Raw genomic sequence first — 12,328 nt, 5'->3', positions numbered from 1 at the left:
TATACCATCATTCTAGAAATGAGGTATCTTTTGAGTTGTAATGGTTATTCAAATCTTGGGAAGAGTAAAAACTTGGGTTTCTTTCAGAGGTTTTTCAGCATGGACATAATGTTAGGAGAGTGGAGCAGGTTTACTTAGAGACCAGAACAAACTTCCATAGATAGTCTTCGTGTGGTCCCAGAACTGCCAGAGTTTGTCTTCCATCTGTGATTCCATAGTTCAACTTTTCTCAAAGGTGCTAATGTGGCTCAAGTCATGTGTCAGTTTCATTACATGTAACCTATTACTAATATTAATATATGAAATTTTGAGAAGTCCTTTAAAAAAAAAAAGACCAAATTTAAGATGATCCTATGATGATACCTTGAAAACTACATTCTGGTGTGCATCTTGAATGGGAAAGAAAGGTGTATGTACATTTGGAAAAGTGTTGCATATGTGAAAGTCATTTCATATATAACATAATAACAAAAAATACTTGTAGGAAATGGATAGCACTACCCTAGATTCTTGACCTAGTATTCCACTGACTGAGGCCCCATTGGATTAGTAGTTTGCAAGAATGGGAGTGTTTTTTCTAAGCCTCACTCTAGAAATTCACTAGGAAATGCCCTGCCTGCCGGTATAAAAAGCTCAATGCATAGAGTGTCTCCAAGTATTCTGCAGAATCTTCACTATTTTCAGTATGTTTAGGAGAAAGAAATGGGAGAGGAGAGTTGGAGACACCATTTAAATGAGGGTTCCTTCTAACTTGGCCAGATACCTCTTTCTTCTGGTTGTTTGTAGAAAAAAGCAGAAGAAACCATGAAGATATGGAAGTGGTTCTCAAACTTGGCAAAACACTAGAATCATTTAGAGTTGTTGGTGGTGGTGTTTTTAAATACCAATGCCTGGATCTCAATAACAGAGATTATACTTTAACCGGTCTGGGGTCAGACCTGGGTCTTCAGATATTTCAAAGTTCCACAGTGATGCTGATGTATAGCCAAGTTTGAAAACCACTGACATACTAGACTCAGTCAGTTGGTAGCAGCATTAAAAGCACCCAGTCATCAATCTTTAATGATTAAGTGCTTTCCTGTCTTAAGTTCTATGACCAAATTAATGATTATAAATCTGTGGTAACTAAAGCTCCTGGACAACTGAGAAGTACAATATTCAACAGAACCTTTTGGCAAAGTATCCATTAGGGAGGGCTGCCGTTAAAAAAGGTTCAGTCCTTCACTTAGTTACTTGAGACACCAAAAAGGTAGTTTTTAACTTGACTCTTCTCCAAATGTTTCCTTTTGGTTTTGGAGGGGAGGAGAAAATTCTTTTTCCCTACACCATCCTAGGTTATCTACAAAGGCCCTGTAAATTAGACTCATGAAGACAGCCTAAAGTGAGAATAATGAGCAGAGGTTTGTTCACATGTGCGTCACACATACACACAGAGCAGTCGGTGATGAGGAACTCAAAGAGGTGGTCAGAACTTAGGCTTATATAATACCTTCACAAGAGAATAACAACTTTCTCAGAGAAGTTACAAGACAAAGGGAAAGGATTTGGGCTTCTAGGTGGCAAATTGTGGGAAGGCAAATCTCAGGGAAAGCTAACGGCAGATAAGGGCTAGTTTGGGCAAGATTATTATATATATAGATTCCCTGGTGCTATATCTGGGCTGTATCTAAACCCGTCTCTGGTGATTAACATCCGTTTCTGGTAGAGGGGACAAGGAAGACCTTTACACATATACGTCCTGCTTTTAGACACATAAAAGGAGGTTTTCTTTTTGTTAATTTTTTAATGTTTATTTATTTTTGAGAGAAACAGAGAGAGAGAGAGAGAACATGTGCAGAGGAAGGGCAGAGAGACAGGGGAACACAGAATCTGAAGCAGGCTCCAGGCTCTGAGCTGTCAGACCCAACGTGGGGCTTGAACTCACCAGCCGTGAGATCATGACCTGAGCCAAAGATGGGCACTTAACTGACTGAGCCTCCCAGGTGCCCCCAGAGAGCTTTTCTTTTATCTGCTTCTTCTCAAATGTCTTTGGCTCAAAACAGTCCTACTGCCAAAGCAGCATATTTGGGGGTGACATATTCTGCCACCCTTAAATTTCTTACCTCTGTTTGCTTCCAAATAGTACAAAATACACTGCCACATTTTAATTTTTGCTCTGAATTCCAATAGAATCCAGGAGTAGGCTAAATAAGACCCTAGATTTAAATATCATAATTAGGTGTCTGCTAAAAAATAAGAGTTTAATGGGGCACCTGGGTGGCTTAGTCAGTTGAGCGTCCGACTTTCGCTTAGGTCATGATCTCGCGGTTTGTGGGTTCGAGCCCCGCGTCGGGCTCTGTGCTGACTGCCAGCTCAGAGCCTGGAGCCTGTTTCAGTCTGTGACTCCTTCTCTCTCTGACCCTCCCCTGCTCACGCTGTCTCTCTCTCTCTCTCCTAGAATAAAACATTTAAAAAAAAATAAGAGTTTATTGCAGCATTATTCACAATAGCCAAGATATGGAAACAACCCTAGTGTCCATCAATAGACGAATTGCTAAAGAAGATGTGGTATCCTCTTTTTCTATTCATCTATATAATATTGCATATATTACATATATAATATTGTATTGTATATACTATATATATATACAATATATAGTATTGCAGCATTATTCACAATAGCTGATATGCATACATCTTCTTTATTGATATATATAATATTGTACTTATGTGTATGTAATATATATGATATCGCAGCATCATTCACAAAAGCCAAGATATATGTTTATCTCTGTGTATGTATATATACATACACATACACACACACACATACACCTTCTTTATCAATTCATTTACTGATGGATATATATGTGTGTGTACATACACACATACATACACAATGGAACATCACCCAGCTGCAAAAGAGTGAGATCTTGTCATGGATGGACCTGGAGGGCATTACGCTAAGTGAAATAAAGACAGACAGAGAAAGAAAAATACCGTATGATTTCACATATATGTGGTATATAAAAAGTAATACAAATTAACAAAAAGATTTTTAAATACAGAGAATAAACTAGTGGTTGCCAGTGGGAATGTGGGCAGAGGATGGGTGAAATGGATAAAAGGGATTAAGAGTACAGTCATTATGGTGAACTATGAGTAACGTACAGAAATACTGAATCATTATACTATACACCTGAAACTAACATAACACTTTATGCTAATAACACTTCAATCAAAAATTGACAAAATAATAATAATGTCCAAATCTTGAAAATAAAACAGAAGACTGCATGTCCTTTCAATGTCCTACTGAAGCATGAACTCACAGATCTGCCCATGGATTCTTTAATTTATCTCAGGGGATACAGAAGTGTTTGACTTGCCATTTATTATTTAGTAGAGCAGAGATTCTGTGAAGTTACATATTAAGTTATAGATTTTTGTCTGGTAGAAATACAAATTATCTCTTTCCAGTCACAAAGGTAAATCTGAAGAGTTATTTTTTTCTTCTATTGCCCTCTTATTGCCCTGTAGGACATTAACCAGTCTGAGTTCTAACTTAGTAAATATATCTCAGCATAACTTTCCTAAGGGACTTACTGCTATTTTTCCGATTATCTTTTGCATGACACTTATCATAATACCAGTTTCTTCAAGAATGGATTACATAAATCTTTGCCACATGTTTAATCTAGATTTGTGTGAAAGTCAGGATTTAGGGTTGTTGTTTTTATTTAAATTGAACTTTGACTCTTGGTAGCATTTTTCTTTAAGTTCTCTGTCTAGAACTTCCCCAATTCAATGTGAATATCAGCCTTATGGAAGCCATAGTTGCATAGGAGGTTAAAATACAACAGACAACAGAAGGTTGAAAATGTAATAAAACAAATAATCGAGTGAAGACATGAACAGACACTTCTCCAAAGAGGACATCCAGATGGCCAACAGACACATGAAACGATGCTCAGCATCCCTCTTCATCAGGGAAATACAAATCAAAACCACACTGAGATACCACCTCATGCAGGTCAAAGTGACTAAAATGAGCAAATCAGAGAACTCTAGATGCTGGCGAGGATGTGGAGAAATGGGCACCCTCCTACACTGTTGGTGGGAATGTAAACTGGTGCAGCCCCTCTGGAAAACAGTGTGGAGGTTCCTCAAACAATTAACACCAGAACTCCCCTATGACCCAGCAATAGCACTGCTAGGAATTGACCCAAGGGATACGGGAGTGCTGGTGCATGGGGGCACATGTATCCAATGTTCACAGCAGCACTCTCAACAATAGCTAAAACATGGAAAGAGCCTAAGTGTCCATCAACGGACAAATGGATCCAGAAGATGTGGTTTATCCATACCATGGAATACTACATGGCAATGAGAAAGAATGAAATCTGGCCATGTGTAGCAACATGGATGGACCTTGAGGGTGTTATGCTGAGCGAAATAAGTCAGGCAGAGAAGGACAGATACCATATGTTTGCATGTATAGGTGGATTAAGAGGAACTTAACGGAGGACCATGGGGGAGAAGAAGGGGAAAAATAGTGGGGGAGAGGGAGGGAGGCAAACCATGAGAGACTCTCGAATGCTGAGAACAAACTGAGGGCTGATGGGGTGGGAGAGAGGGGAAGGGGGGTGATGGGCATGGAGGAGGGCACTCAATGGGATGAACACTGGGTGTTATATGTAAACTAACTTGACAATTAACTATTTAAGGAAAAATGTAATTTAAAAAAGGTATACATAACTAGCTACTCTAATATGGACTTCCACACTCAGATGTGCAGAAATGATCCTTTTTTTCCTGAACTTAATCACAAACCTTGATTCCATCTTAGGAGCTAAAAACATTTAATCTCCCCACTTCAAGTTAACTAAGTAGCTTTCACTTGAAAACAATCTTTTGAAGAATTATTCAATCTGTTTAGGATTTAAACTTTTAGTCAAGTCAAAATTCAATCACCTGAACAAGTCCTTCTCTGGTCTCAGGCATTTTTCTTTCCTCTCCATACTTGGATGGTGTGGGATGAAGGGAAAAACCTATCACACCACGGATGCAAGGAAGTTATTTCTTGTCCACATCTGTCTTCTGATATCTCAATGGATTTGGCTCAGTTCACAGCTGATAGAAATGGTCCCACAAAAGAATCTGACAGCATCTCAAGGAATTTTCTAGAAAAGGTTTGAGGTCCTCTCTTTGTCCCCATTCCAGAACTCTTGTTGCCTCCAGTCTGAACAGTGTTTATGTTTACCCTACTGGGACATCCAAGAATATCTGGATTTCTTCCCCTCTAAGTGTAGGCTGTAGGGAAACAGTAATATTAATTCAGATCTTTTCATACCTGAACTCCCCGAATTTACACTGAAAGCCAATTCCTCCAAGTATAGGAGCAGGTATATAGAAGGGGCATATGGACATTCTGTCCTTGGATTTGTTCGGTGTTTCTCCAACCTCAGTGTTTGACCACAGGACAGACTTCAACATTCTTGCTCACTGTGTCTCTATTCGGTTCCTTTCCTGGCCCAAAATGGACTCCCATCTCCTCCTTTTAGGACAGAAAACTATTCTGTTACATCTTCACTTGTTTTGGGTTAACTCTTATGAAATCTCAGCTCTGAACCTTCAGCTTCAACTCTTTGGAACCCAAATACATTTTATTTTCACTAACAGCCTGAATCTTATAAGATATACACATGAAGATCTTGGCTTTCAAATGATTTTATTTCAAATATATTCCAAGCATATATTTTGAAAAATGAAAAATTGAGGGTGGGGGAGGACCATCATCTTTGTTCTTGGCTGAGTTTAGCCTTCCTCTCCCCTCAATGGATTGTAATATTTAGAAAGGCAAGAATTGCTGAGAATTTTTATTAACCTAGATATTTGAAGATATATCCTGTATTACCTATGACATTCTCTAATATAAACGAGGTTCACCTTTCATTCTGAGCTTTTATAGAAGTAAAAAATACTTGTATGTGTGTATAAGAAGCATGAATACTAGTAGAAATTACAAAGACTAACTCGTACACCCTCTTCTTTCCACTGCCTCTTTCCTTCTTTCTGATATTTGTCCTCGGTCTTCTTTTCTCATTCAGTTGACTGTCTGTGTCCATTTTTTTCTCCTTTTCCCAACATGATAGCTGGTCCTCAGCAACTCTAGGGCATCAGCCTAATGAAAACCCTTATTATAGGAGAACTCAATGTTAAGAAACTTACTACATCTGGGGAAAAAAAAGTCTTTAGTTTTACAGTTCAATAAACACTATAAAAATCATTTAAAATGGGAAGAGCTTACTAAATAAAAATAATGCCAACAAAGATATCAAGTACATTAAACTAGTAATAAGTTCAATGCATTTTCCTTTGTTGCTTACGAAAAAGAATTTCAGAATCTCCACTTTTCAGTGTAACAATATGTAAAAATTTTGTGTTCATCAGAATTCCAGTGAACTAAGCAATTGATATGTAACTGGAAAAGGCTTACATAGAAGGGGGTATCCCAGAGTGATGTGACCTGGGATGCACCTGGTAATAAGAAAGGGAGAGACAGAAAGAGCCTCTCAGCTTCCATCAACCTGCTATTGTACGTCTCAGCTCCTTAAGCATCTAAAATTAAGGCTGTCTTCTAAGGCACAGACCACTTTCCTCTGCTGTCTGTCATTCTCAAGCCTTCTGTATACAAGCTTCTGCCTTTATATTCTGTGAATGTTCTGTAATCACAATAATTTTCCTATCCCCATCCATCCAATCCATAGCTCTCACTTTGACCATTTATCCTTAACATCCATACCTCAAATTCACACATACTGTGGCCAAAAGGGTCTAGGTTGCTGCAAAGAAAATGAATAAATCCAGATGCTAGAATTTCTTATATGTCTTACAAGACACCGAGTAAGGATTATTCTATTACTGTGCTGAAAAGAAGTTTATATATAAGTTGTAAATACTTAAAATGCTCACTTTACAAGAAAAATATATGTACATATATATATACACATGTGTATGTGTGTATTTATGTATTGTGTGTGTGAATACACACATCAGTGCTTTAGAGCACTGTTCTGACCTATGGCCCCACAAATCACAGCAGCTGGCCATATTTCCCTAGAAATTTGGAAGCTGGCTTTGATTAGGGCCCAGTAAAAAAGGAAGGTAGATCAGAAAACAAATGTTGGGCCCTATAGGATACAGCCATTCAGTTGATGTATTCTTTACATAAATGATACCTTTACTAGGCATGATGGGGTGGGGTTAATGGGCTGCCCAAAGGTCAGCACTCCCAGCATGCATGTACTGGTGAGGCCCTCCCTGGCTGAACTGAGACTGGACCTGTGTAAGCAACAGCATATGGGAGAAGTGATTCCACAAGACTTTTGAGGTCAGATCATAAAAGTCCCTGTAGTTTCTGCCTTAGACTCTTGGAACATGCTCTTGGGGAGCTGCAAGCCACTGTTTAAGAAATCACCCCATCCCAAGACTGCCATGTTTAGAGACGCCATTTAGGGCACTTTGTTACATAGTAATAAAGAACTAGATCAATGGATGATCAATGGATAATTGTTAGAAATTTCTCAAGTATGCTAAATGTATCTCATTATAATATCTATGTTGGTTCCTCCAGTTAGCGTCAGTGTACAGCTTTTTTTTTTTTTTACATTTATTTATTTAGAGAAAGAGAAAGCACAAGTAGGGCAGGGACAGAGAGAGAAAAGGAGAGAGAATCCCAAGCAGGCTCAGCACTATCAGTGCAGAGCCCAGCACAGAGCTCAAACTCATGATCTGAGCTGAATTCAAGAGTTGGGCGCTTAACCCACTAAGCCACCCAGGGACCCCAATGTACAGCTTTTATAACTACTCAGTTAACCACTCTTCTATCCACTTACTCTTATATAAACCTTTCTTTTTATAAGTTACTTATATAGTTTTTACAATGGTGGATTAGCTTTAGAACTATAAGCAAATGGGTCTATCAATGAAAGTAGTGTTTGTATTGATTTGTGAATTGAGGAGGGTATGCACAGCCTACTTAATACTTGGAAAGTGATGTGGGATAGTTTATGTGGTTTGAGAAACCTTGGTAGGTTTCAGACATACAAGCAGTTAAATAAAGCTAGAAAGAAGGAAGGTGAGCAAGACAGGACATTAGGTGCCTAACCTTGTTTATTAGGGAAGTGATCTGAACTTTAATGTAAAAGCATTCAGGACTGATTAAAATAATTTAAACCCCAAGTTGTAACATTAGATTGCACAGTAGAAAACTAACTTTTGGAGATTTTAGGTCAAAACAATAGATTAACAACATGCTACAAAATCCCCACTCTGACTTCAGATACTACAAATTCCAGCAAAGCCAAAAAAATTAGTAAATGTTGCCATTGGTTTCCTGGAAAACAAGAAGCGGAGTTCTAGTAAAGGATTCTCAGGTTGCTTCTAATTCTTCAAAACCACAAGTAATGCTATGATAAACATCTTCATATTCCCTTTTGGACCTAGACCACATCTTTTCATCTCGTTAAATCAAGGAAATTCTAATTGTCAGCCCTATTTTTTTTTTTTTAAGCTCTAGGGGAATGCAACCAAAACCATTCCTCACTCACTCAATCCTCCCCTCATGTAAACTCTCTGGCTCTTATAGCAGCCCTCTTGATCATTATTAGTCATCAGTCCTCAATAGTCTCTGGCACTATGGCCTCATCCATCTACAACACTGTTCCTTCCAAGTCTGTTATCACAGGTCAGATTCTCCAGGAAGCTGAGACATCAACAGATGCTGAAACAGAGATAGAAATGTAATAAAAAAAAATATTGGGAAGAAACATCTGTACAAGGAAGAGAGTGGAAAGAATCATTAGACAGTTATTCAGACCTCACAAATCTGCCAGTCTAATCAGGAGATTCAGAGCAAAGATTGCCCTTATGAAGAGTTCCTTATATAACAGAATACTTCAACCCCTGTAAAATGCTTTACTCAAGCCATTGGCTTGGGGCTGCCCAAATAAGAACTTGGCTCAAAAGCTGAGACCACATACTGAAGGACCCTGAAGGAGCTAGACCTGAGTCTCACACATATTCTCCCCCAAATCCACTGCTTAACAGAGATCAGGGTCAGTTATCAGTGATAGGATGTTGACTTCTCTTCTTGCGTACTGGGCCATGGATATAAGAAGCCCAAAGTACCTAGGCAGCAGGCATGTATCATATTTTAGTGAAAAATATGTTGCATCTCCTAGTGAGAGTGTACTTCCTTTGGGAAGCAAGACTTCTGACCTTACAGAGCCCAGAACTGTGGAATGGGAAGCCCCAAGCTCCTGATGGGACACTGGGAACATGGGTAACTGGGGTCCATCCTACTTATGTCCCTTGGTTCCAAGAATCATGTATTCTTTCTATTAGGGAAACAGCATGTATGAAAGTCTCTGACTTGATGCATATACCACATTCTGGAGGATAACTCCCCTCCCTTGAAGATTATCAGTGCTATCCAGGTACTCCAGCGGCATATTCAGCCAGTCATAACAGAGTTCTATCAGGCTGGAAGCTTCTGGGAGGTGCTATACCCAGTACAATCGGTGGATCCTGTATGTCGGTCCGTGTGAAGTTAGTACCCCAGTTGGGTGCTATGAGTGAGACTCCATGCCTAAAGATCAGGCATTCTGTGAAATCCAGCAAAGTAGCATTGGCTGCAATTCTCTGGTAAGGTAAAGGAAATCTACACTCAGAGTACAATTCTGTTCTGGTGAGAACTGTCAGTCCTTCCCAGGGCAGGAAGGGCCCAACACAGTCAATTTGCCATCAAGTGGTCAGTTGTTCTTTCTGAGAGGTAGCACCATACCTGGGATCCATCTCTGCTGCTGGAAGATTCATCATTCAGAGGCAGCAGAAGCTCCATCAATCTCAGGGGGTTGAAGTCCTCACTGTGACCCATATATAGCCTCCAACTTTGCCACACGGCCTCTTTGTGAATGTGCCTTTCTTGCCAGAATTGGGGTGATCAATGACAAAGGCTGGCCAATATCAACTGGATAAGCCACTGTCCTATGTGATTTTTAGGACCTCTTCCATGTGGATGATTTGTCATGGACAACAATGTGAGATACAAAAGTCTTCACACTTTGTGCCCACTTGTATTTGTCCATCTACTTCCCTCAACTCCTAGACCAACTGGTCTCTACTCTTCTCCTCATTTTCCTTGCAGGCCCTGTCTAGCCATACTACTCAACGGCGACTTCCAGGAATACATATATTCTGGTTTTATATTTATACGTATATAGATCATATTTCCTTCAACACAAAAGTGCATGACCAGAAACAAGAGCTGCACAAAACTCCAAAAGCCATCTTTCAAGCTAAGGCTGCATAAAAATGTGTACATGGGGTCTCAGCTGCCAAGGTATACCATGCAGTTACTCTTCAGGGTGAGGAGCCCTTTTTTAAAAAATATTTGTTTATTTTTGAGAGAGAGAAAGAGAGAGTGTGTGAGTGGGGGAGGATCAGAGAGAGAGGGAGACACAGAATCCAAAGCAAGGGAGCCCATTTTTCACCAACAGACCTACACTCCTTTCCCATTCCTGAGAAATTTTCCCTCCTGACCTCCTCACCTCTCAAAGATGTGTCCCTCTCTCGCAACCAACCCCCACTAATAGTGTAATGGTTTGAACTCTTTCCATTAAAAGATATGTTAAACTTCTTACCCCCAATACCTATGACTGTAGCCTTATTTGGAATTAAGGTTTCTGAAGGCATAATCAAGTTAAGATGAGGTCATTAAGGTGGGCCCTAATCCAATGTCACTGGAGTCTTTATAAGAGGCTAATGCCTTAGGAGCACACAGATACACCGGGAGAAGTCCGTGTGAGGGCAGAGGCAGAGATTAACGTGATGCACCTGCAAAGCCAAAGGGATGCCAAGAACTGACAGCTGTCACCAGAAGCTGCAAAGAGGTGAAGATCTGTTCTCTAGGACAGGCAGCGGCAGAACCAAGGTCCCGCTGTCCCCTTGATTTTGGACGTCTAGCCTCCAAAAGTGTGAGACCATACATTTCTGTTGTTGTAAGCCACCCAGCCTGTTGTGCTTTGTTATGGTAGCCCCGGGACATGAATACAAGGTGGCAGACCTGGGGACATGTACAGAAGATGCCCAGATCCCTTCATTCTACGCTGCTTGCAATGTTCTGATGTTTCCGCCTGGTGAAATCACTACAGCAAGACACTGCATGGTCGGCCTGCCGTTCTTCATTTGGCTAGCAAGGAGAAGTAGGGAAAATATGGAAACAGCAAAGGCAGATTAATGTTTTCATAAATTCTCCTACCTCCATGGAACTAAAAAGGACAAATGTCTAGTGGAGACATTGAAGTCAGGTGCAAAAATCAGAAGAGATTTCATGCCTAGAATATAAGGCAAAAGAAAGTATGTGCATGAGTGTGTGTGTGTGTGTGTGTGTGTGTTATATAACATATATATGGCAATAATTTTATAATTGTGCCACAGAGTTTTATTTATAGTCTGTTGCCTTTTTGTGGCAGAATAAACCTTAATAAAAATTTCAACATAGAATTGACATAAGAATATAGTGAATTCAACTGGGTAATCAACTATAAACAAGATTATTAATAGTAAATGTTGCGTACGAACTTACCTGTTAAGGTTATTTAGGTTAACTTTTACTAGAACAAACTTGAAAATCATTCATTTTTCTGAGTTATTTGTATTGTGCCGTCATCTTCAAACCTTTTTTTGACTTTTTATATTAAATACCTTATCAGTAAAATACTGGGCACACACACCCTAATTTTTATATTTCTTTATACATTATATATAGTAACAATATTTTATTGTTCTTATTTTTCATAAAAAACAAATGCCAAGAGCAGCTCTAAGGTCTTCTCTCTCATGTGCCCATAGGCTATGTAGGGCCAGAATCCAAAACCACCTGGAGACCACTGATCTGGCCTCCAATCTGTTTTTATAAATGAAGTATTACTGGAACTCAGCCACACTCAACCCTTCAGGTCTTGTCTCTGGCTGCTTTTGTACTACAACTGCAAAGCTGAGAGGCTGTAACAGGACCATATACCCGATAAACCTTAAAATATCTACTTTCTGGTGGTACTGACACTGTATCCGTATAAATCAAAGCTCTACTTCAGAAGCATGAAGTTGACCATAATCTTTTGAAATTGAGAGAAACAAATGTTAAGTATGATAACTGACACCCAGTAATATGTGATTTCACTAATAACCTAATTAGTTGACCCCCACGTAAGGTAAACCTCTATATTCCCACTTTATGAATGATTTATGTATTTAGTTTGATAATAGGTGAATGAAGAGGCAA

This window comes from Crocuta crocuta, unplaced genomic scaffold, assembly GCF_008692635.1.
Source record: "Crocuta crocuta isolate KB4526 unplaced genomic scaffold, BGI_CrCroc_1.0 scaffold145, whole genome shotgun sequence".
In the NCBI taxonomy this organism is placed as follows: Eukaryota; Metazoa; Chordata; class Mammalia; order Carnivora; family Hyaenidae; genus Crocuta; species Crocuta crocuta.
This window is presented reverse-complemented; position numbering follows the sequence as displayed.